At 52.9% G+C, this 23,813-nt stretch overlaps 1 protein-coding gene across 10 annotated transcripts in view; it reads right to left on the bottom strand.

Moving 5' to 3' along the window:
• The window catches only part of MTMR2 (myotubularin related protein 2), a 1,647,725-nt gene that overhangs the window by 1,336,685 nt on the left and 287,227 nt on the right, over window positions 1-23,813 (bottom strand). The gene's annotated exons all lie outside the window — the stretch shown is intronic.

Genomic DNA, 23,813 nt, shown 5'->3' with positions numbered 1-23,813 from the left:
AGGCCTTCCTAGAAATTGAGAGCTCTACCCAGATGCACTCTCAGCAATCTCCTCTGGTGTTTCTTTTCAGCTGTCAGATGGTAAGTTCCAGCAGCTCTCCCCAATGGTAGATTTGAGCAGCTCTGTCCCTTCCACATAGTACACCCCAGTTTATATAGCAGCAATGACACCATCAAGTTTACAATCTTGGGGAAGCGCCCTGCAAGAGTTCTCTCAACTAGGATTGGACAGATACCCTTCTCTCTCCTTTCAACTCCCGCCTCTCTCTATTTATTTATGTATTCCTTTATAGTAGCGTGAAAACCCTATGGGCATCTAGGCACTCGCACATACAGCGAAAAGTTGGTAGTGGAAAGTAGGAGAAAGGTTAGCGGAAGAGGTGGATTTTTAGCTTCTTTCTGAATTGCACGTATGAAAGCTCAGCCCTTAGTGTGGGGTTGGGGGGCGGAGCTTGTTCCAGAGGCTGGGGGCACGCAATGCGGAGCTAGACCCTCCTGCTCTTTTGAGATTGTATCTTGGTATGGGCAGGCAATGTTTGTAGGCCCTGTGTTGTGGCCTTGCGGTCACTTGTCTTTTTACCTTCTGGGCGAAGTAAGTCAGTGCCTGGTTAGACAAGCAGCAATGGGTAATGGAAAGGATCTTGAAAATAATTCTCTCTCTGACGGAGAGCGAATGCACGGTTCTCCTGGCATCGGAAATATGGTCATGTTTCCCTAAATCTAAGGGCGTTGTTTTGCGTCATTTGTAATTTGTTTAGGTTTTTTTAGCGGTCCCACAAAGTAAGGCATTACAGTTTGGACCCGACAAGTGCTCTGGCGACAGTAATGCGGTTTTCAGTGGAGAGTAATGGGTTTCAAGCGTAAATCAGCTTGGTGGTATAGGCAGGTGATATGGTTGATCTGTCGTGTCATGTTGGGGCTGGCGTCCAGGTAGACCCCACAAGTATTTTACTGCCGGAGCCACTAGTATGATGTGACCGTCGATGGTGAACGATTTGAAAGAGCTGTCTAGTTTGGCTCGACGGGCTGGGGAGCCGGTGAGCAAAAGCTCTGTTTTTTCATCGTTTAAACAGAGGTTATGCTCTGCCATCCAGGTTTTTGATGTTTTCATAGATGGCGTTTATCGTGATCGTGTCCTGGGTGTAGTCACTAGACAGTGGGATGATAATTTGAGTGTCGTCTGCATAGTTTGTATATGATATGCCAAGAAAGTCCAGGAAGTCAAACAGTGGTTTTGTATAAATGTTGTACAAAGTTGGTGAGACACAGGAGCCTTGGGGGACACTGCATAATATGGTCATGGGGTTGCCATTGTGTGGCGAGCGAAGACCCTTGATGTTCTCTGGCATAGGAAGGAGGCTATCCAGTTGTCTGCGTCGGGTGAGAAATGTGCTGTGGCCGTGAGGTGCTGGCATAGTGTCTGATGTTCAAACAGGTCGAAGGCCGCTGAGAGATCAAGGAGGAGGAGTGTGAGTTTTCCAGCATCAATGGCAGCGTCCAATTGGTTCTCGAGTTCTAAAAGGGCTGTTTCTGTTCCGTGTCAAGGGGCGGAAACCAGATTTCCTGGCTCCTAGTATGTGGTGGGATTCGAGGAAGTCTCGGATTTGGAGGTATGCCACTCTGTCGATAATTTTCAGGAGGAACGAGACTGTGGTTATAGTGCGGTAGTTGGACGGGGTCAGAGGGCATAGGGAGGGTTTCTTGAGCAAGGGTGATATCCATGACTCCTTAAGGGCAGTAGGGACAGAGCAGGATGCGAAGGAGGCATTGGTGATGGCTGCAATGAGAGGAACCAAAGGTTCAGTGCAATCTTTGATCAGTGAAGCCGGACAAGTGTCTCCCTTACGTCAGGAAGATTTGAGTCCCTTGATTGTGGTGGCTATGTCAGTGACTGAGATAGGTTGGAATTGGAAGAGAAGTGGGTTAGGCTGAAGGAACAGTGACTTGGGTGCAGTGGTCTCATTGGAGTGGGTGAGGTTCTTTTGCCAGACGGCTTCGGCTGCTCTTTTCTGTGTGCATAGAGCACAGAGGTTTGGGGTGAACCGTGAGTTGTAATGTTTAAGCTTGGTTGCTTTGCTGGGTTTCAGTGTTGCCAGGGCATCCACTGCGTTGCCTATGATGATGTTGTAGTGATCTACTAAGGTGGTGGCGTTCTGTGAGATGGGTAGTGGGTGGTTCAGCAGCGGTAGGAGGTGTGCACTAGTAAGGTTGCGGGTGGTCCCTGCGAGTGGAATTGAAGCAAGGGGCTTAGCACAGGTTGTAGTGTGTTTGTGGCAGATCGGGCTAGGGATGCAGTATGTAGTTATATGGTGATCTGACCATGGGCAGGGGGCAATAGAGTCAATGACTGAGTTAAATCCGTGGTCCAACAGCCTAAGGCGTGAGTTGGTTGGAGGATGCGCTGCGTGCATCCTAAGGTAGTCATGGAATTGGCTAGGGCTTCTGTGTCAAATAGGTTGTTGTAACCAAGGTTAAAGTCACCTAAGGTGATATATTTTGTAGAATACTTGAGGTTCACAGATACGAGTTGGAGGAGGTCATTTTCAAAAGCTTGGGTTGGGCCTGGCGGTCTGTAGATCAGGTGGAGATTGATGGTGGTGTTAGGCTAGCAGGTTAATTTAGCAGAGAGGGATTCACAGTTCTGGAGCTGGGTGGTGTTTACTTGGTGAAGTACTAGGCTGTCTTTGTATATGAGCACTACTCTATCGCCCTTCTTGCCTATTCTATTGCAGCATAAGATAGCATAGCTAGTGGGGATCGCAATGGAGAGAGCAGGGACAGCTGTTTGGGTCAGCCATGTTTCAGTGAGAGCTAGAATGTCTGGCTTGTTTAGGTGATGAGGTCGAGGACGTCAAGGGCATGTACTGCAACACACATTTTGCTGCCAACTCGAAACTTAACATTGGTAAAATGCAGAAGATCCAGAACAATGCTATCAGAGCCGCCCTGAACATTCCCAAAAGAGAACATATCTCTGGTGCTAGTATTCATTGGCTTCCAATTCACGAAATAATTATCTTCATAACCCTATTGATCACGCACAGATGCCTCTCCAACTCTGCCCCTCCATATCTCTCACAGAAGTTCACCATAGTCCATGCTAATAGACCTCTGTGATCAGCCTACACCAATAGACTCTGGCTGCTGAAATTCAAATGATCCAAAGCAGGAGGCGCAAGCTTTCCCACCTTCGTGACCAGACAATGGAACTCACTTCCACCAGCTTTGAGAGCGGGACAATCTTACTGGGTGTTCAGGAGAACATTGAAGACTTGGCTCTTTGACTAATCTGGAAATCAAGCACCTGCGTCTCCCCCCCCTTGACTTTGTCCCCTCCTCTTTGCGTAACTGGTTGCAACAGCCGCTTGATGCCTCTGCGTTTAGTGCACTTTATAAATGAGTAAAATAAATACATCAAATAAATGTGCCACTAGGGATCTGGAATTGAGCAAAATGCATTTGATTGGAGGTGCAGGTGTGCTGTTCATTTTGATTGCAGTCGTTTTGTTATGTTTGTTTGTTTATTTAATATAGCGCAAAACCAAACCCGCAGGTAGCTGGGCGCAAACATTACAAGGATACTTGAGAACTTAGTTACAGTGACAAGCAAAATAGGCAGTAGGACAGTTCAGCAGCGTTACAGTCTGAATATACTTATACAGTTAATGCCAGGTGTCGGAAGCATAAAGAGCTAAGTAACAATCAACCACAGTTTTGCAGTCCTGGTAGGATCCAGTGAAATTCCTAGATACTAGCAGTGGTACTCAGAGGTCCCTATGGGGGGTCAAGTTAACAAAGGGCATAGTCGGGAGGTGTCACTCAGGACGAGTGGTTCTAGTAAAAGAGGGTGATCACATTAGATGTCATTAGATCGTATCCATGAAAGAACCTTGCGCCTGAAACTTAGGTAGGGTTGGTCCTTTCTAAGTTCTAAGGGGAGTTTTTTCCAGGCTTGGGCAGCTATGACTGGAAAGCTAGCGCCGCCAGCTGTACTCTTTTTATATCTAGGCACCATCAAGGTATAAGCGTTAGTCATTCTTGTGGGGCGGTTTGAGATTCTCTTGTTGATTCTCTTTGCTAGATAGGGAGGAGCTATATTGTTGAGGCATTTGGACGTGAGCGAAAGAGTTTTGAGGGTGATCCTGTCTGTCATTTTTAGCCAGTGGATATTCCTTCTGGAGGTAGAGATATGGGCTCTGTTAGGAATGTTTAAGGCTACTCTAAGAGCGTTATTTTGGAGTGTTTGGAGTTTGTTGAGGATATACTTGTTTGATCCCGCATATAGGGCATTACAATAGTCCAATCTGGATATGATAAGTGTATTAGCTAAGGTAATACAGCTAGCCTCTGTTAGGAATGGTCTACATGCTCGGATCAGTTTACAAGTATAGGCTGTGGAGGAAGCTAGGGAGTTAATTTGTTTCTTAAAAGTGAGTGCTGAGTCCAGATAGACCACAAGGGTTTTGACTGCAGGCATCACTTTGATGACATTGTTGTCAATGTTAAACGAGGCATAGTTCGGGTCAAGTTTTTTAATCGCCGTCTCTGTGCCAAGGATCAGAATCTCCGTTTTGTCGTCATTCAGACAGAGGCCATTGGATGCCATCCATGCCTGAATGAGGAGATCTATCTTGTTTACCAAAGTTGAGTCTTCCAAGAAGTTACCCGAAAGGGGGATGAGGATATGAGTGTCATCTGTGTAGTTAGTGTAAATGACACCCAGTCTATCCAACTTGTCAAACAAAGGTTTGGTAAAGATGTTGTACATAGTAGGAGACACACATGATCCCTGGGGGACACCGCAGAAGACTTGTATGGGATCAGCAGCTGCTAGGGGGGAGAAGACTCTCATTGTCCGGTTAGCAAGGAAGGATTGTACCCAGGTTATGGCATCACTTGAAAAATGGGCAGCGGAGCCGAGGTGATTGCATAAGACTGCATGATCTACCAGGTAAAAGGCTGCCGAAAGGTCAAGGAGGAGTAGCATAGCTGATTTTCCATTATCCTTCAACTCGTCAATTTGAGTCTTAAGATCAATCAAGGCTGTTTCAGTGCCATGAAGGGGGCGGAAGCCGGATTGTCGTGAGCCTAGAAGGTTGTTAGTTTCAAGGTAATCCTGAATTTGCAGGTAGGCTACCCCGTCGATGATTTTGAGTAGGAATGGGACGGTGGTGATGGGTCTATAATTTGTCGGGATGGAAGGGTCGAGAGTTTGTTTTTTTAGCAAAGGTAGGACCCAAGACTGTTTAAGGTTATTGGGCACTAGGTTAGTCTTAAAGGAGGCATTGGTCAGTTTGGAGATAAAGGGAGCTAGGTCTCTCGCTGCATCTTTTATAATTTGAGCAGGGCAATTATCTCCTTTACAATTAGAAGGCTTTAGGGAGAGTATAATTATTTCTGTCTCTAGTATGGTTATTTGTTTGAAGCTAAAGGGGTGAGGAGTGTTATTGGGCTGGTTTAGGGAAGGCTGTACCTTTGGAGTAGGCTCCGCTGGCAATAGCAAGGCAGCTTTTTTGATTGCAATTTTGGTTTGAGGAGAGCTAATTTTTCCTGCAAGGGCATTTTGTATATTAGTGCACCAGCGCTTATTTTTGGGAGTATTATCAGTTTGCGGTATGGGTGATTCCATTTCACGGAGGATGGAGAATAATTTCTTAGTGTCAGATTTGGCTTTAGCTATTCTGTCCTTGTAAGTGTTCTTTTTTGTGCTAATAATTTCCTTTTTGTACCATTTGGCATGGGTGGCTAACTTAATTTTGTTCTCCTCAGTAGGCGAGTGTCGCCAGATTGATGCAGGTTTCTTTTTTGAGTTCTAAGGTCTTTCAGTTGAGGTGTGAACCAGTTATTCAGGTGAGAAAGTTGTTTGCCTTTACGGATTTTGATAGGGGCGATCAGATCTAGTGCCTTGGTCAAGGTGCTATTATAGGTTACCACAAGTAAGGTCGGGTCTGTGATATTGTCTACATTGTTAAGGGTGGGGAGGAGGTGTGGAAGGAGTTGTTCTACTGTGATGTCTTTTTTACTTCTAGTGGGGAGTGGCGGGGCCATGATTATAGGTTTAGCGTGGGTAAGGTCAAGTGAGGCAGAGAATAAGATTAAATGGTGGTCTGTCCATATTTGAGGAGTTATACTGGTGATACTGATGTCGCAGTTCAAGTCAGCAACCCAATCTAGAGTCCTACCTTTAGAGTGTGTAGGGGTAGTGGCTTTTTGCGTTAATCCATAATCCTGCAGTAGTGTGACGACAGATGTGGCATGTTTGTCATTACAGTCATTGAAGCCAAGGTTGAAGTCTCCTAATAGTAGGATTTGCGCATGGTCTTTTGTATTGTTAGTCACAATACTAGTTAGGTCGTCCTCGAAAGTTCCTAGTGGTCCATGAGGTCTGTAGATCACTACCATGGATCTAGCATTAATGAGAGACCCAGTTAGCAAAAGGGTGCTAGTTGGTATGGTAATAGGGGGTTGCGTCTTTTTAAAGTAGCTACTTCAGAGGAGCGGGCTTGGGGTGTTGTGAACGTTTGTTCGTTGGGTTAGTTAGGTTGGTACAGCCAGCCCCTAAATGTGTGATAGGATGATGGTTCATGAAGATAGGACAATCTAGCCCTTAGTCTCATGTTTCTATCTTTAGGTGGGCAAGAGGCAACGGGTGCAAGTGCCATGATAGTAAGGAGGCTCAATGCAAAGTGTACTGTATACTTTTGGGAGGTTTTCATTATGGTCGTGGGCAATGAGTAGCTAGGTTTGTTAGTACAAATTAGGCTAGGACCTGGCCTTGCATGGACATGTGTAGTTTAAACAATGTGCTGGAAGTTGGGTGGACTAGGCACGTGCAATTATACTATAGGCTACAAAGGTCTAGGCATATGCCGATTAGGCAACGTACTGGACAGAAGGCTGACTAGATAAGTACAGATATGCTATGAACTGCAAAGGCAAGGTCAAATGCAATCACAGATTAGGCTAAAAACATTGTGCAGGCAGGTAAGAACCAGTATGGTCACAGGGTCTGTCTAGGTTTGACGATCACATATTAGGCTAAAAACAGTGTGCAGACAGCTAAGAACTAAGGCACCTGGCAATAGTATTGTTTCCAGTGGTCACTTAAAATTGCTCTAATAAAGCGGGAGCAACAGCAATACATCTCAATCATAGCATTACAGTAATATGCATGGCAGTAGTACCAGAGTGTAAATATATAGTTAGCAAGAGAATAGTTGGCTAAGGGACAGTAGTGAAACAGTCAATTATACATTTTGGCTAGCCCAAGTGAGCATTTAACTCATTCAAAACTAAAAAAGATGATCTGGTTGATACACCATTTGGCTGTAACTATTTGTCCATATATAAAGTGCATACGTGATGCGATATGTGAGCCCAACAAGGTGAGATAACTGTGAAGCCAGGCAGCAGTGCACAACTGCAAAGGTCCAACACACGGGCAGCAGAAAACAGTTCCTTGCAGCAATGTGAACAACAATCTGACGGAATAAACAGCACAACAAAGATTGCAATGAAGGTTTGACCATGAGCACTGGTGAGCTGCTTACCCTAATATATGAGCATGCATGAACAAAATGTTGCAGGTGGGTCCCAGGAGGAGCAGGGGTCCTGGCACTCGGCACTTTCCGGCTCCTGACAGGCTCTCGACAGGAGGAAGCCTTAGGCAGTGTGCCTTCGGTGGTTGGCCGGCTTAATCGCCTGCCGGCTCACTATTGGCCAGGAAATAGGGACTCCAGGCCAATCAGGATAAGGATCAGAGCCTGGTGTGTTTCCTCGAGTGGAAACTACTAACAAAGGTTGCGGGCGGCAATTTTTAAGTGGCTATGGTCCTTGTGGTAGTCTATGGCGGCGATTGCACTCCAGAGTACTGGAGGCAAGCCTGATGCACAACGAGTGGCATTAAGCACAAATTGAGTGTGCTGGTGAATTGCACTAAGCCTGTGCGTGGCTTAGTTTTAAGTGTAGGAGAGTAGTGTTATGTGGTGTGGCGCCTGAGATTTGCATTCCGATTACTGATAGTGGGGGGTAGTGAGTCGAGTGTGGGTGGTGGGCAAAAGCGAGCTGAAAAATGATGTAGTCTGTTTGAGGTGGTGTGTGGGGTCTGGGTTGGCTGCAGGTAAGACGTTGGGTGCACGTGTACTGGGGGTGCATGTGGTAGCACTGGCTGAAGCAAGGGGTGCTTGCAGGGCACTGGTGGTGCGTGTGGTAGCACAAGCTGGAGAAAGGGGTGCCTGCAGGGCACTGGCGGTGTGTGTGGTAGCACTTCCTGGAGCAAGAGTCTCTTGCAGGGCTCTGGTGGTGCAGATATTAACAGGGTAATTCATAGAATTTCGCCGAAAAGTGTCGCAAGCGGCTGGCGCAGAGTGTCCGTGTGCTATTATGTGCGCCAGGAACGTGCGCTAAAACCGATTTCCGCGCACAGCGTATTGATGGATTTTAGGCTCCCAAACCAGCCGTGGCGCAGAGAATCACAGCGACCCTGCAGCAGCGCCAGTAACGCCCCCAAGAACGCCCTTGCGCAAGGAAAAGCCATCAAAATCGCTAAATCATCGCAAAGGGCTGCGCTAACCCTGGACCAGTTCACCGGGCTGGCAAACAGCAAACGCCAAGCGGGGAACGTGTATTTCAGGGGTGCGCGGGAAGTTCCACACACGATTGGCCCAGTGCGAGCAGGGTACGTGTATTTCAGGGGTGCGCGGGAAGTTCCACACGTGATTTCATCAGGGTACGTGTATTACAGGGGTGCGCGGGAAGTTCCACACGCGATTGGCCCAGTGCGAGCAGGGTACGTGTATTTCAGGGGTGCGCGGGAAGTTCCACACGCGATTTCAGCAGGGTACGTGTATTCCAGGGGTGCGCGGGAAGTTCCACACGCGATTGGCCCAGTGCCAGCAGGGTACGTGTATTTCAGGGGTGCGCGGGAAGTTCCACACGCGATTTCAGCAGGGTACGTGTATTCCAGGGGTGCGCGGGAAGTTCCACACGCGAATGGCCCAGTGCGAGCAGGGTACATGTATTTCAGGGGTGCGCGGGAAGTTCCACACGCGATTTCAGCAGGGTACATGTATTTCAGGGGTGCGCGGGAAGTTCCACACGCGATTGGCCCAGTGCGAGCAGGGTACGTGTATTCCATGGGTGCGCGGGAAGTTCCACACGCGATATCAGCAGGGTACGTGTATTTCAGGGGTGCGCGGGAAGTTCCACACGCGATTGGCCCAGTGCGAGCAGGGTACGTGTATTCCATGGGTGCGCGGGAAGTTCCACATGCGATTCCAGCAGGGTATGTGAATTCCAGGGGTTCTGGGGAGTACTACAAGTGAATTGGCCGTGTGGGTCCTCCCAGGTGTACGCCCGACAACCTCCAAGTCCCCTGCAGGCAGCCCACACCACGGGGGACTACCCTGCACACCTGCTCATGTCCCATAGGCAGCCCATCCACCATGGGCATGCCCCGCAGCCAACCCACATGTCACCTTGCACTACTGATCAACAATGCATGTCTCCCACCACCCCCACCCCCCCAGCAGTGCAGGGGCAGCCTCCACCAGGCCCCCACTCATGTCTCCCACCACCCCCACCCCCCAGCAGTGCAGGGGCAGCCTCCACCAGGCCCCCATTCATGTCTCCCACCACCCCCACCCACCAGCCACAAGGGGCAGCCCCCACCAGGCCCCCACTCATGTCTCCCACCACCCCCACCCCCCAGCAGTGCAGGGGCAGCACCACCAGGCCCCCACTCATGTCCACCTGCACCCCCACCCCCCAGCATCCAGGGGCACCCTCCACCAGGCCCCCACTCATGTCTCCCACCACCCCCACCCCCCAGCAGTGCAGGGGCAGCTTCCACCAGGCCCCCACTCATGTCTCCCACCACCCCCACCCCCCCAGCCACCAGGGGCAGCCCCCACCAGGCCCCCACTCATGTCTCCCACCACCCCCACCCCCCAGCAGTGCAGGGGCAGCACCACCAGGCCCCCACTCATGTCTCCCACCACCCCCCAGCCACCAGGGGCACCCTCGACCAGGTCCTCACAATCCCCAATCATGTGCGTTATGGTCAGCCTCCACAGCCAAAAAGCCCTACCAAGTAACCCATTCACCCACATGGAAATGGAAATTACATGTCACACCCCCAATGTTCATGAAGCTAATGAACCCATGTCCGTCACACACAATATTTGCAATTGAATGGGAAAACACCCAACATGACATGCATGAAACCAATGAGATGATACCACACAGTGAAGTATGAAAACAAAATTGTATTGAAAAAAAGAAAGAATGTTAAAGAAACAAAACAAACTACAATGGGAAGTTAAAAAAATCAAGCTGCATGTCCGCATAAAAATAAAGAACTGCAAATCATAATCCAAAAAAATGTCGTCCAAAGTCAAATGTAAAAAAACTATCTATCAAATCAAGAACTATGTAAAAAAACTCGAAAGGGTCCATGAGCCCAACTGAACAAAGGAAACCTAAAAAAATAACCTAACTAAAGAGCAACTATATACAAAAAGTGGAGCAGTGTCCGTCGACTCCAAATCATAAGAAAAAACAAAGGAAACCTAAAACTAAAGAACTATATACAAAGGCGGCGGGCAAGTCCAGCGGCTCACTCCGTGGTGTTCCGGGCCAGGGTATCATCGAACTCCTGTTCGATGTCCCGGAGGCGGTCCAGTTCCATGGCCCTGAGGGTCCGCAGGGACGACGCCGTGTCCTCCTCCAACCCCCTGCGGATTGCCTCGAGGCACTCGGCCCGCCTCAGGGCCCTCCGCATGGAGTTCTCCGCCCTGACCATTGTGAGCCGCGCCTCTTCCGCCCGCCGCCGCTCCGCACCTATGGCGTGGCCCAACCGCTGCCACACGGAAGACACTCTCTGTCCTGGGTCCTCCTGCCCTTTGGCCGATGCCTGCCCCTCCGATGTCGAAGGCCCCGAGCCTTCATGGCTCCCACCATGTTGCTGCTGCTGCTCTGCCTCTGCCCGTGCACTGCCTCCTGCTGCCTGCACATCCTCCGCCGGCTGGGGTGCAGTTGTTGATGTGGCCACCCCTGCTGGACGTCCGACTCCCGACTGTGGCAGGGATGCCTCCTCCACCAGCCTGGCCGCACTGTCAGAGGCAGCTCCACAGGGCACCCAGGTGACTGATGGGTGGGAAGATGGCACAGAGGACGACTGGCGCGTAGGGGGTCCAGTTGAGGAGGGAGTCGGAGCAAGCCCCATCAGAAGGAGGAATCCGGCCTGGGTGACCTGTCCCAGCAGGCTGACGTGGTCAACGAGCCATTCGAGATGACGTGCAGTCTCTCCATGAAAAGACTGCAGGTCACCTCGCATAGCCCGTTGACGCAACGCCACACCAGCCAGGACAGGCTCAACCCGGACCTGGATAGCCACGTCCGCAGGCAGAGGAAGGCCAGTTGACGTCAGCTCATCCCCTGCCTGAAAACGGGTCTGGACGTAGGCATCCCTGCTGGTGCAAGATGATGCAGGGACAGGATCGGGGACAGGATTGCACACAGGCACCTCCGCGGCGGCCTGTGCTGCCTCCTGTCCCTGGTCCTGGACTGCACCACTAGCACCAGTGGGGTCCCCACCTCCAGACCCAGTCTCTGGTGCTTGCATGGCCTCCTCCTCCACCAAACCCCCCACCAACCTGGATGACTCCGTGCCATCTTCCCCTGTTGGGCCCTGTGGGGTCCCAGCTGCCCCTTCTGCTGCCGAGGAGTCCAACTCCAACCTCCGCCTCTTGGACCTCCCCCCGGCAGCTGCGGCCTGGGACGCGGCACCGGACTCCTCACTCCCAGACGAGATAACAATACGGGAGGGGAGCCGGGCCTTGCGTCTCCGGCTGGCGGTGGGATCCCCGCCGCTGTGCTCCACAGCGCCTTCTCCGCCCTCTTCATCAGTTGACGCTGCAGACAGGGAGAAACAAAACACAGGCATCAGGGCACTGTACAATGGACACATACACACATGACAGTTGCACATGAGTGGCATTGGCAAACCTCAGACATGTCATCACAATCCCCAACACACATGTCATTACAACTCGCACACATGAGTCATACCACAGCCATATCGCAACTGCCACCACCATCCATACACATACAACAGCATGAGCAGCCAAAGGTGACCCAGACATCACATGCAACACAGGAAGTGCACCACACATGTACACACACCACCACACTTGCATGCATATGTACACCTCTGCCAAGTGTCGCACTGTTCAGACGGGCATCCATGTCACATCTGCCAATCAGGCTTCCACATACCGCAGTCACATGCATCCATGTTGCATCACTGTTGCACCCTTGTCAAATACACACACATGCACATGTACACAGTGCTCATACATGCAGCCGAAAACAACATACATGCGTGACATCACGGACATGTCTACTTAAATACACATTCATCCAAACATGTGTGCACACACAACTGCATTTGGCATGCAAGCCTACACACACACAAGCACCATCCATGTCTCACACATTACAGCCCTCGCATGTGTCAGCCCCACGGCCCTGGACACCCCCACCCATACTCGACCCCATACAAACAGATGTGCAACCTGCACACTACCGAATAATCACCACACGCACCGCTCACAATCAGGATGCATGTACACTCACCGCTCGACTCCAGACGGGTCTGCTTCTCCAGGACCTGGACGTGGAGCGCTGGGGATATGCGTTCCAGGACCCTCATCTGTTCTTCCGACAAGTGGCCCCGGCGCCCCTTGGCATCCGCTGCCTTCAAGAGGCGCCGGGCCTTGTTCAGGGTCCTGGACCTGAAGTCCTCCCAGCGCTTCCTGACATGTTGGAAGTCGCGGACTGCCACCCCCTCCGCATTGATGGCAGTCACGATGTCAGTCCAGATCCGAGTCCGTCCTTCCTTGTCGGCGCGGGAACTTCCGAAGAGGGCATCATACTGCCCCAGGACTTGCTCCACCAGGACACCAACTTCGGTGGCACTGAAGCTGGTGCCCCTCTGCCTCTCTGGCCGGGGGTTGTCAGTGGTCACAGATGGTGTTTGCCCCGACATGACAACCCCAGAGGCAGGAGTGGGTGGGCAACTGGGTCCTGGGGCTGGGCTGTGGAGCGATGGAATACCAGTCGGGAGTCTTCGGTTCCAGCAGGGGTGGTCACAGCAACAGCACCCCTGGCTGATGTGCAGGCAGCAAATGGCAGTGCACGTGGGCAGCAGGCAGTCAGGCAGCAGCAGATGGCAGGTGGGAGCGTGCTCGGGGCTCTGGGGGGCAGTAGTTCGGCCTTCTGGGCAGGAGCGTGGTCTTCCGTGTGCATACGCGTGGCCAGCTTGATACGGAGTGATTTGGCACGTGAAAAGTCTGCACGTCAGCGTGAAATTCGAGGAAAGGCCCTTAGCGCGTAAGCGCGTCAGCACGCATACGCGATTCTATTGGACCAAAGGCCCTCAGCGCGTAAGCGCGTCTGTGACGTGACCCGCACGGGTGTTTCCCACACAGCACGTGATGACAGAGCACACGTGGAAAGACTGCACGTCAGAGTGTCATCGCGTGTTATTGGACAGCACGTCAGAGTGTCATCGCGTGTAATTGGACAAAAGTGCGCGTACTCGCGATTGGCCTATGTACGTGTATATCAGGGGTGCGCGGGCACTTACACACGCAAGTACGTCAGCGCACCTGTATCCCGGGGTGCACGGGAATTTCCACACGCTATTGGACTGGGTACTGGATTTCAGGGGTGCGCGGGTCACACGCTCGCCTACAACACGCGCAACGCATTCATTTGCGCGCTAACAAAATAACAAGCTCAGACCCAGGATGACCATACCGTTCCTAGCAGCAGTGGGCGTGGGCTACCAAAGGAGGACGAGGAGGAGAGTCAGGGCCAGAATATTCACACCCAGAATCAGCCTTTTCGGGATGCCTGATGACCAGGTGCATGGGAGGTACAGGTTTCCACCACACATTATACTGGACCTGGTGAGTGAGTGGGAGGATGACCTCACATCACCCACCCTGTGCTCCCAAGCACTCAGCCCCCTGGAGAAGGTCCTCAATGTACTGCACTTCTTGGCCACAGGATCATTTCAGCGGACAAGTGCCATTGTGGGAGGGGTATCACAGGCCACCCAGTCACGCTGCCTACACCAGGTCTTGAACATCATCACTGCACGCCCATCAGTCCGCAGGCACATATACCTGCCCAGAACACCTGCAGAAAGGCATGCTGCCGCCCTGGATTTTTACGGTGTGGCACGATTCCCCAAAGTGCTAGGTGCCATTGACTGCACCCATGTGGCTCTACGTCCCCCCAGGGCATCAGAGCACATCTATAGGAACCGCAAGCACTGGCATTCCATCAACATGCAGGTAGTATGTAATGCCAAGGGAATCATCACCTCAGTATTTGCCAACTATCCCGGGTCAACCAACGACAGCTTCATTTACCGAATGTCCACCCTAAGCCGGGACCTAGAAGCTGGGCGGCATGGCGATACATGGCTGCTTGGTGAGTATGAATGCCACTGCACATGCATGCATGTCAGATACTGAGCAAGGTCACAACCCCACCAATGATACCAATCACCACCTCCACAGGGGACAGTGCCTACCCTCTCAGCCCCCACATGATGACGCCAATTCGGAACCCCACCACGCCACCCCAGGTAAGATATAACACAGCCCACATTACAACCCGGGGCATAGTGGAGCGCACATTCGGAGTGCTGAAGTCACGCTTTCGCTCCCTTGACCGTTCTGGCGGGCAGCTGTTGTATGCTCCCCCAGTAGTGTGCAGGATCATAGTGGCAGCATGTGTCCTGCACAACGTTGCAACACGCCGGGGCCTGGCCGTGGACATGGTGGTGGCCCCACATCCCCAACCACATGCACAGCCGCTGCGCATGGGAGGGGAAGGGAACGGGGGGAGGCAGCCCGTACACAGCTAGTGGCTAATTACTTCACATAGAAATCACACCCCTGTGGAGTGCACACTGCCCTGGCACATTCCATCTGACAATCAATGATGACTCAACCTGACACTGATCCTGAATGTCTGGAGAATGAACCATGAAAACCATATCAGCCTGAGATTGTTCACCTGGAAGTGTCACAATGTGTGCATCCCTACCCACACAGAAACCACCAGTGCAGTTTTGTGAAGTAACACATTCAAGCAGCTAAAATGAATACCCACTTGCAAAATGCAACAGGAGGACAGTGCCATGTCAGCCAACCCATCCCCAGCACCGCCACACGACACAACGTGCCATGTCATGCTATTTGCAGGTAAACAAACTAATCCCCACAACATGACACTAGTGTCACAATGTAGAGTGTCCCTAATTGAAACTTGCAACACCTGAAATACTCACAGTAATGCAGGACCAACAACAAACTTGAGCAGGTACTACCATCAACATGACATCACAAATGTTATATATTAGTAGTCTCACCACCTGGAAATGCCTGCACTCCCACCACTACCAACTGTGCAGTGTTGGCGCCATGTAGAGTTGTAGGTGCACTGCTGCCAACATGGACCCCATCTCCAAACTAGAGGGCCTTGTGTAGACATGAGGAAGGGACCTGCAAATTGGGAGGTAGACACAGATGATGAGTTACACATCAATGCAACATGCAGTGTACAACACACAGCAATATGCACTAGGAATGTATACACAGTATTGACTGGACTACCCACACATGTAGTGGGAGTCCAATGTCACCATGTACGTCAATATCACCTGGGCACACCCTTTGCAAGCCCATGGAAATGGGAAGCAGGAGGGGTGTGTGTGACTCTAACCCAAGCATCTGAACCAAATACATGACAAGCCTGCATGTGCCCAGCCACAATGCAGCGTATGCCCACAGGAACCACGGAAGCCAACAAATTGTCCCAAAAAAATTGGGAAAAAATAATTAAAAATAAAAATAAAAATAAAAAAAGAAAAATCAAAAATGGCCATTGATGGGTCCGGGGGGGGGGTTGGGGAGGCCACCCAGGAGGTCCGAGGACAGGATGCACACCAGAACCCACCTGCGTGGATCCTGGGAAAAAAAAAAACACCTCCAGGGCTCATGGCCCACACGGCTACCCTATTGTGGGAGTATCACTGCTGTCGCTATTATCACCCTGTGCAGCTGCATCCGGAGGTGGTTGCACTATGGGAGGCAGCCCACGCAAGGCCCTAGTCTGCTCCTCCATGGCTGCAAGCATGCGGGTGTGGTAGGTCTGGTTCTGGAGGATGCGTGTGCGGAGGTCCCCATGCAACAACTCACGGGATGCCCGGACCTCCGCCCTCGTTGCCTGCATCTCAGCTGAGAGCGTACGGGTGAGACGCTCCAGCTGCTGTTCTGTCCTTTGGTGTGTTGAAGCCTCAAGCTCAACAAGAGTCATCCTGAGGTGAAGGAGCTCCTGCCAGTGCCGCCCGCCTGTCCCTGTTGGACGCCAACATGTCCTCCCTGTGTGACTGGCAGATGGAGTTGGTTGCCTGCTGTAGTCGCTCCATCAGCCTTTCAGGGGGGACAATGGAAGTGGCCACCCTATCCATGGCCTGAGCCATCATCTCGGATGATGCTGCCTGTTGGGTTGCCATACCGTAAATGGATTGCTCCCATGCGGTATTGCCAGGTGGCGTACGGCCAACACGCCGGCGGGCACCACACCTGTCTGGGACAAGGCGAACTGCGCCTTGCTGTGCCGGCACTGCCTGAGGCTGCAGGACTGCATTCCCCCTCTGATCTGCTGGCCCAGGAACAGGATCAGATGTCGCAGAGTGTGACCCTGCATCCGTAACCACCAAAGGTGTAGCTGCCAACACTGACATCCCCATTGAGGGTTCTGACCCTGGTGCAGGTGGGTGGGACGGAACAGAATCCCTCCCTGGAACACTCACCTGCGACGGCACGTAGGTCTCATCCGAATCAACACCTGAGTACAGCTCGGGGGAGGTGCAGCCAGAGACACCCCTTGAGAGCACGACCTGCAGCAGTTGTGGGTTCTCACCCACCACCACACCACGTCCCTCACTGGTGGTTGGTCGGCCCTCAGACCCCTCCTGGGTCTGCACCATCTCCACAACCCCAGCAGTATCAGGTGCGTCTTCCCCTGCAAAGACATAAAAACAAAGAAATGGAAACAGGCATTAGCACCATGGCACACAATGAGGGCTGAGAAGCAAGAGAACCAGTACTTAATTGACACATGTCCCACATGACTAAAACCCTCCCATGCATGCACCCTCACTGCATATGAAGGGCAGGCAAATGGCACGCACTGATGACACCAAGATGGAAGATGAACACATTTTCTGCATGCTGCCTGGCAGTGGCATCACACATTGGCCTGTGATTGCCAGGTGAAACACACATGCCATCACACAGATGGCATGTACCATTGCTATTGAGTGAAGATGGAGAGGAGGGCAGCACCTATTCATTCAGTCCAGTTCCCGCATGTAATAGCTTTTCTAATTCAAACAGGTCAGATTTTTTACCTGGAGCTGCCAGTCCGAAATGGTCCAATTGCACAGGGACATGTGTGAACAAATGATATCCAGGTAACAAAGTCACTCCACTTTACCATAGCCATGTCAGACATGTGACTAGAGGACTGCGAAATGCCTAGTAAAAGTGGTGGAATGCAAACAATCTGACTGAATGAACTGTGAAAAATAAGCAACAATGTTGTGGCAAGGTGACACTTCAAGGGCAACTGGCGTGCAGTTGGGCTAGATGTCTACTGTTGGCAGAAGGGATACTGCTATGGCCAAATACAGCTGCGCAGGATGTATTGCATGAAGCACATGGCTGACCCATACGACTCAGGCGCACACACTCTCACCTGGCACATAAACAGAAGCCCTCACACACACCATGCACATGGATGACACACATATGCATGTGCACTCACCGGACAATGCCTCATAATCAGGCAGATCTCCCACGCCTTGGATCTGTTCCTCCGTGACGTAGGTCCCAGCGACTGACTCATGTGGAGTGAGTTCCATGTCTACTACTGGAGACCCACCTCCAGTCACTAGAGTTGCGGCATGACTTGAGGCCAGCTTACTCTTTGCCCTGCACTTTAGGTCATTCCAGCGCTTATAGCAATCATTGGCTGTGCGCCTCACGATTCCAAGGGCACTTACGATGTCCGCAACGGTCTGCCAGTGTGCCTGGCGTTGTGCAGGTCTGGTCTTGGATCCTGCAACAATGACCATCTCGTCGTCATGTGCGGACACATACTAGACAAGTGCATTCAGTTCGTCATCCGTGAAGCTGGGCTTCCTCGACGGGCCGGACTGTGTAGCCGTGTCTGGGGAATCAGCCTGTGCCGGACGAGCACTCTTCCTCTTCCGCTTGGAAGGTGGTGGTGATCCTGAGTGTCCTGCGCCGCTCTGGACACTAGGGGCAGGAGCCCTGGTGGACTCTGTATCAGGAGTATGGGATTGCACACTCAGCATGGGAGTTGGTGCAGGCATTGGCTCAAGTGTGATGGTGTCAGGGGGAATGTCAGCAGGATGGACTAGGACCGACACTGTCCTGGCTGGGTGTGTGAGGGCTGGGGTGGATGGAGCCGCAGCTGCCCCTGCAGCCTCTCCGCCCTGCCTACTTGGGGCAGCAGATCACCTTGCTGCCCCAGATGCACGTGGCATGGTGACATCAACGTGCACCAGCGCACGTGTCATAGGCCTGCTGACCTAGAAGTCAGCCATGGAGTCAGCCAGGTCTGGTGCCACAATGGGCTGGTCCAACAAGGGCTGAGCATGGATGGTGTCAGCCACATCAGCCTCAACGGGAGGGGGGGGATTATGGGTGCCCTTGACTGGTCCTCCACACATGGGGGGACAGTCTCACCCTGCAAGTAACGACCACGTCCCCTACCGGATCCACCACGGCCACCACTTGTGGCTCTTCCACCTTTGCCAACCTTACGGAATCCTCGCCTCCCAGCCATGGCACTGATGTAAATGTGCGTATGGGAGTGGCTGTAAACTATTGTCCTGGGCAATTGGGGGTCAAAGGGGTTGGGTACCAGATGGTAATTGTACCCTAGTGCTCTTGTGCAAGGCTGAATGTAACCCCTGGGGAAAGATGACGGGTCACGCTACGCACAGGAGCCCCAAAAAAGGGAGATGACGTGCACGCAACCCCTCCTAGACCACGTGTGCAGAAAGAAAAACCTGCACTACGCTGTGGCACCCAGTAACACAAGAATGAACGTATACGTGTCACACGCAGCCTAGAATGACCTCTGAAGGGGTAGGCTACACACGGGGCAAGCACAGATGTTAGATACGTGCGTGACTCACCGTCTGCCAGGTAAAAGAGCGTGAAAAAGGAGCACGTTTGGTTGGCAACACCCCCGCCAAAAGAAGATTTGTACGCTGTCTGAGGAGACAGGAAAACTGTAGAAGGGAACACTGTTTGAGGGAACAGGCCCAGGTAAACCAGTGAAAGAGAAAAAAGAGAAAAAGCTGTCAGAGGTAACAGGGAATAGGAACTTGAAACGCCGTGAAGTAAATCGCGTGTGAAACGACAAGAAGTACAGAATTCACCCACTCGCTCTCCACGAAAAGCACGTACAAGGAAATGGTGTTCTACACGTACCTTTTATACAGGCCCACACGTCGAGCGTCACTTACGCGGCGTGTACGCGTTAGGGCCATTTCCACCAATTACATGCTTTGTCACTTCTGCGTGTAGGGCCATTTCCACCAATTACACGCTTTGTCACTGCCGCGTGTACGCGCTAGGCCCATTCCCACCAATTACACGCGATGACACTCTGACGTGCTGTCCAATAACACGCGATGACACTCTGACGTGCAGTCTTTCTACGTGTGCTCTGTCATCACGTGCTGTGTGGGAAACACCCGTGCGGGTCACGTCACAGACGCGCTTACGCGCTGAGGGCCTTTGGTCCAATAGAATCACGTATGCGTGCTGACGCGCTTACGCGCTAAGGGCCTTTCCTCGATTTTCACGCTGACGTGCAGACTTTTCACGTGCCAAATCACTCCGTATCAAGCTGGCCACGCGTATGCACACGGAAGACCACGCTCCTGCCCAGAAGGCCGAACTACTGCCACCCAGAGCCCCGAGCACGCTCCCACCTGCCATCTGCTGCTGCCTGACTGCCTGCTGCCCACGTGCACTGCCATTTGCTGCCTGCACATCAGCCAGGGGTGCTGTTGCTGTGACCACCCCTGCTGGAACCGAAGACTCCCGACTGGTATTCCATCGCTCCACAGCCGAGCCCCAGGACCCAGTTGCCCACCCACTCCTGCCTCTGGGGTTGTCATGTCGGGGCAAACACCATCTGTGACCACTGACAACCCCCGGCCAGAGAGGCAGAGGGGCACCAGCTTCAGTGCCACTGAAGTTGGTGTCCTGGTGGAGCAAGTCCTGGGGCAGTAGGAAGTTCCTGCGCCGACAAGGAAGGACGGACTCGGATCTGGACTGACATCGTGACTGCCATCAACGCGGAGGGGGTGGCAGTCCGCGACTTCCAACATGTCAGGAAGCGCTGGGAGGACTTCAGGTCCAGGACCCTGAACAAGGCCCGGCGCCTCTTGAAGGCAGCGGATGCCAAGGGGCGCCGGGGCCACTTGTCGGAAGAACAGATGAGGGTCCTGGAACGCATATCCCCAGCGCTCCACGTCCAGGTCCTGGAGAAGCAGACCCGTCTGGAGTCGAGCGGTGAGTGTACATGCATCCTGATTGTGAGCAGTGCGTGTGGTGATTATTCGGTAGTGTGCAGGTTGCACATCTGTTTGTATGGGGTCGAGTATGGGTGGGGGTGTCCAGGGCCGTGGGGCTGACACATGCGAGGGCTGTAATGTGTGAGACATGGATGGTGCTTGTGTGTGTAGGCTTGCATGCCAAATGCAGTTGTGTGTGCACACATGTTTGGATGAATGTGTATTTAAGTAGACATGTCCGTGATGTCACGCATGTATGTTGTTTTCGGCTGCATGTATGAGCACTGTGTACATGTGCATGTGTGTGTATTTGACAAGGGTGCAACAGTGATGCAACATGGATGCATGTGACTGCGGTATGTGGAAGCCTGATTGGCAGATGTGACATGGATGCCCGTCTGAACAGTGCGACACTTGGCAGAGGTGTACACATGCATGCAAGTGTGGTGGTGTGTGTACATGTGTGGTGCACTTCCTGTGTTGCATGTGATGTCTGGGTCACCTTTGGCTGCTCATGCTGTTGTATGTGTATGGATGGTGGTGGCAGTTGCGATATGGCTGTGGTATGGCTCATGTGTGCGAGTTGCAATGACATGTGTGTTGGGGATTGTGATGACATGTCTGAGGTTTGCCAATGCCACTCATGGGCAACTGTCATGTGTGTATGTGTCCATAGTACAGTGCCCTGATGCCTGTGTTTTGTTTCTCCCTGTCTGCAGCGTCAACTGATGAAGAGGGCGGAGAAGGTGCTGTGGAGCACAGCGGCGGGGATCCCACCGCCAACGGGAGACGCAAGGCCCGGCTCCCCTCCCGTGTTGTCATCTCGTCGGGGAGTGAGGAGTCCGGTGCCGCATCCCAGGCCGCAGCTGCCGGGGGGAGGTCAAAGAGGCGGAGGTTGGAGTTGGACTCCTCGGCAGCAGAAGGGGCAGCTGGGACCCCACAGGGCCCAACAGGGGAAGATGGCACGGAGTCATCCAGGTTGGTGGGGGGATTGGTGGAGGAGGAGGCCGTGCAAGCACCAGAGAGTGGGTCTGGAGGTGGGGATCCCACTGGTGCTAGTGGTGCAGTCCAGGACCAGGGACAGGAGGCAGCACAGGCCGCCGCGGAGGTGCCTGTGTGCAATCCTGTCCCCAATCCTGTCCCTGCATCATCTTCCTCTGCCTGCGGACGTGGCTATCCAGGTCCGGGTTCAGCCTGTCCTGGCTGGTGTGGCGTTGCGTCAAAGGGCCATGCGAGGTGACCTGCAGTCTTTTCATGGAGAGACTGCACGTCATCTCGAATGGCTCGTTGACCACGTCAGCCTGCTGGGACAGGTCACCCAGGCCGGATTCCTCCGTCTGATGGGGCTTGCTCCGACCCCCTCCTCAACTGGACCCCCTACGCGCCAGTCGTCCTCTGCGCCATCTTCCCACCCATCAGTCACCTGGGTGCCCTGTGGAGCTGCCTCTGACAGTGCGGCCAGGCTGGTGGAGGAGGCATCTCTGCCACAGTCGGGAGTCGGACGTCCAGCAGGGGTGGCCACATCAACAACTGCACCCCAGACGGCGGAGGATGTGCAGGCAGCAGGAGGCAGTGCACGGGCAGAGGCAGAGCAGCAGCAGCAACATGGTGGGAGCCATGAAGGCTCGGGGCCTTCGACATCGGAGGGGCAGGCATCGGCCGGAGGGCAGGAGGACCCAGGACAGAGAGTGTCTTCCGTGTTGCAGCGGTTGGGCCACGCCATAGGTGCGGAGCGCCGGCGGGCGGAAGAGGCGCGGCTCACAATGGTCAGGGCGGAGAACCCCATGCGGAGGGCCCTGGGGCGGGCCGAGTGCCTCGAGGCAATCCGCAGGGGGTTGGAGGAGGACACGGCGTCATCCCTGCGGACCCTCGGGGCCATGGAACTGGACCGCCTCCGGGACATCGAACAGGAGTTCGATGATGCCCTGGCCCGGAACACCACGGAGTGAGCCGCTGGACTTGCCCGCCGCCTTTGTATATAGTTCTTTAGTTTTAGGTTTCCTTTGTTTTTTCTTATGATTTGGAGTCGACGGACACTGCTCCACTTTTTGTATATAGTTGCTTTTTAGTTAGGTTTTTTTTTAGGTTTCCTTTGTTCAGTTGGGCTCATGGACCCTTTCGAGTTTTTTACATAGTTCTTGATTTGATAGATAGTTTTTTTACATTTGACTTTGGACGACATTTTTTTGGATTATGATTTGCAGTTCTTTATTTTTATGCGGACATGCAGCTTGATTTTTTTAACTTCCCATTGTAGTTTGTTTCATTTCTTTAGCATTCTTTCTTTTTTTCAATACAATTTTGTTTTCATACTTCACTGTGTGGTATCATCTCATTGGTTTCATGCATGTCATGTTGGGTGTTTTCCCATTCAATTGCAAACATTGTGTGTGACGGACATGGGTTCATTAGCTTCATGAACATTGGGGGTGTGACATGTAATTTCCATTTCTATGTGGGTGAATGGGTTACTTGGTAGGGCTTTTTGGCTGTGGAGGCTGACCATAACGCACATGATTGGGGATTGTGAGGACCTGGTCGAGGGTGACCCTGGTGGCTGGGGGGTGGTGGGAGACATGAGTGGGGGCCTGGTGGGGGCTGCCCCTGCACTGCTGGGGGGTGGGGGGGGTGGGAGACATGTGTGGGGGCCTGGTGGAGGCTGCCCCTGGTGGCTGGGGGGTGGGGGTGGTGGGAGACATATGTGGGGGCCTGGTGGAGGCTGCACCTGCACTGCTGGTGGGTGGGGGTGGTGGGAGACATGGGTGGGGGCCTGGTGGAGGCTGCCCCTGGTGGCTGGGGGGTGGGGGTGGTGGGAGACATGAGTGGGGGCCTGGTGGAGGCTGCCCCTGGTGGCTGGGGGTGGGGGTGGTGGGAGACATGAGTGGGGGCCTGGTGGAGGGTGCCCCTGGTGGCTGGTTGGTGGGGGTGGTGGGAGACATAAGTGGGGGCCTGGTGGAGGGTGCCCCTGGTGGCTGGGGGGTGGGGGTAGTGGGAGACATGAGTGGGGGCCTGGTGGGGGCTGCCCCTGCACTGCTGGGGGGTGGGGGGGTGGGAGACATGAGTGGGGGCCTGGTGGAGGGTGCCCCTGCACTGCTGGGGGGTGTGGGGGG

The sequence above is a fragment of the Ambystoma mexicanum genome, chromosome 7q (assembly GCF_040938575.1).
Source record: "Ambystoma mexicanum isolate Mex_15411 chromosome 7q, UKY_AmexF1_1, whole genome shotgun sequence".
Taxonomy (NCBI): domain Eukaryota; kingdom Metazoa; phylum Chordata; class Amphibia; order Caudata; family Ambystomatidae; genus Ambystoma; species Ambystoma mexicanum.
This window is presented reverse-complemented; position numbering and strand designations above follow the sequence as displayed.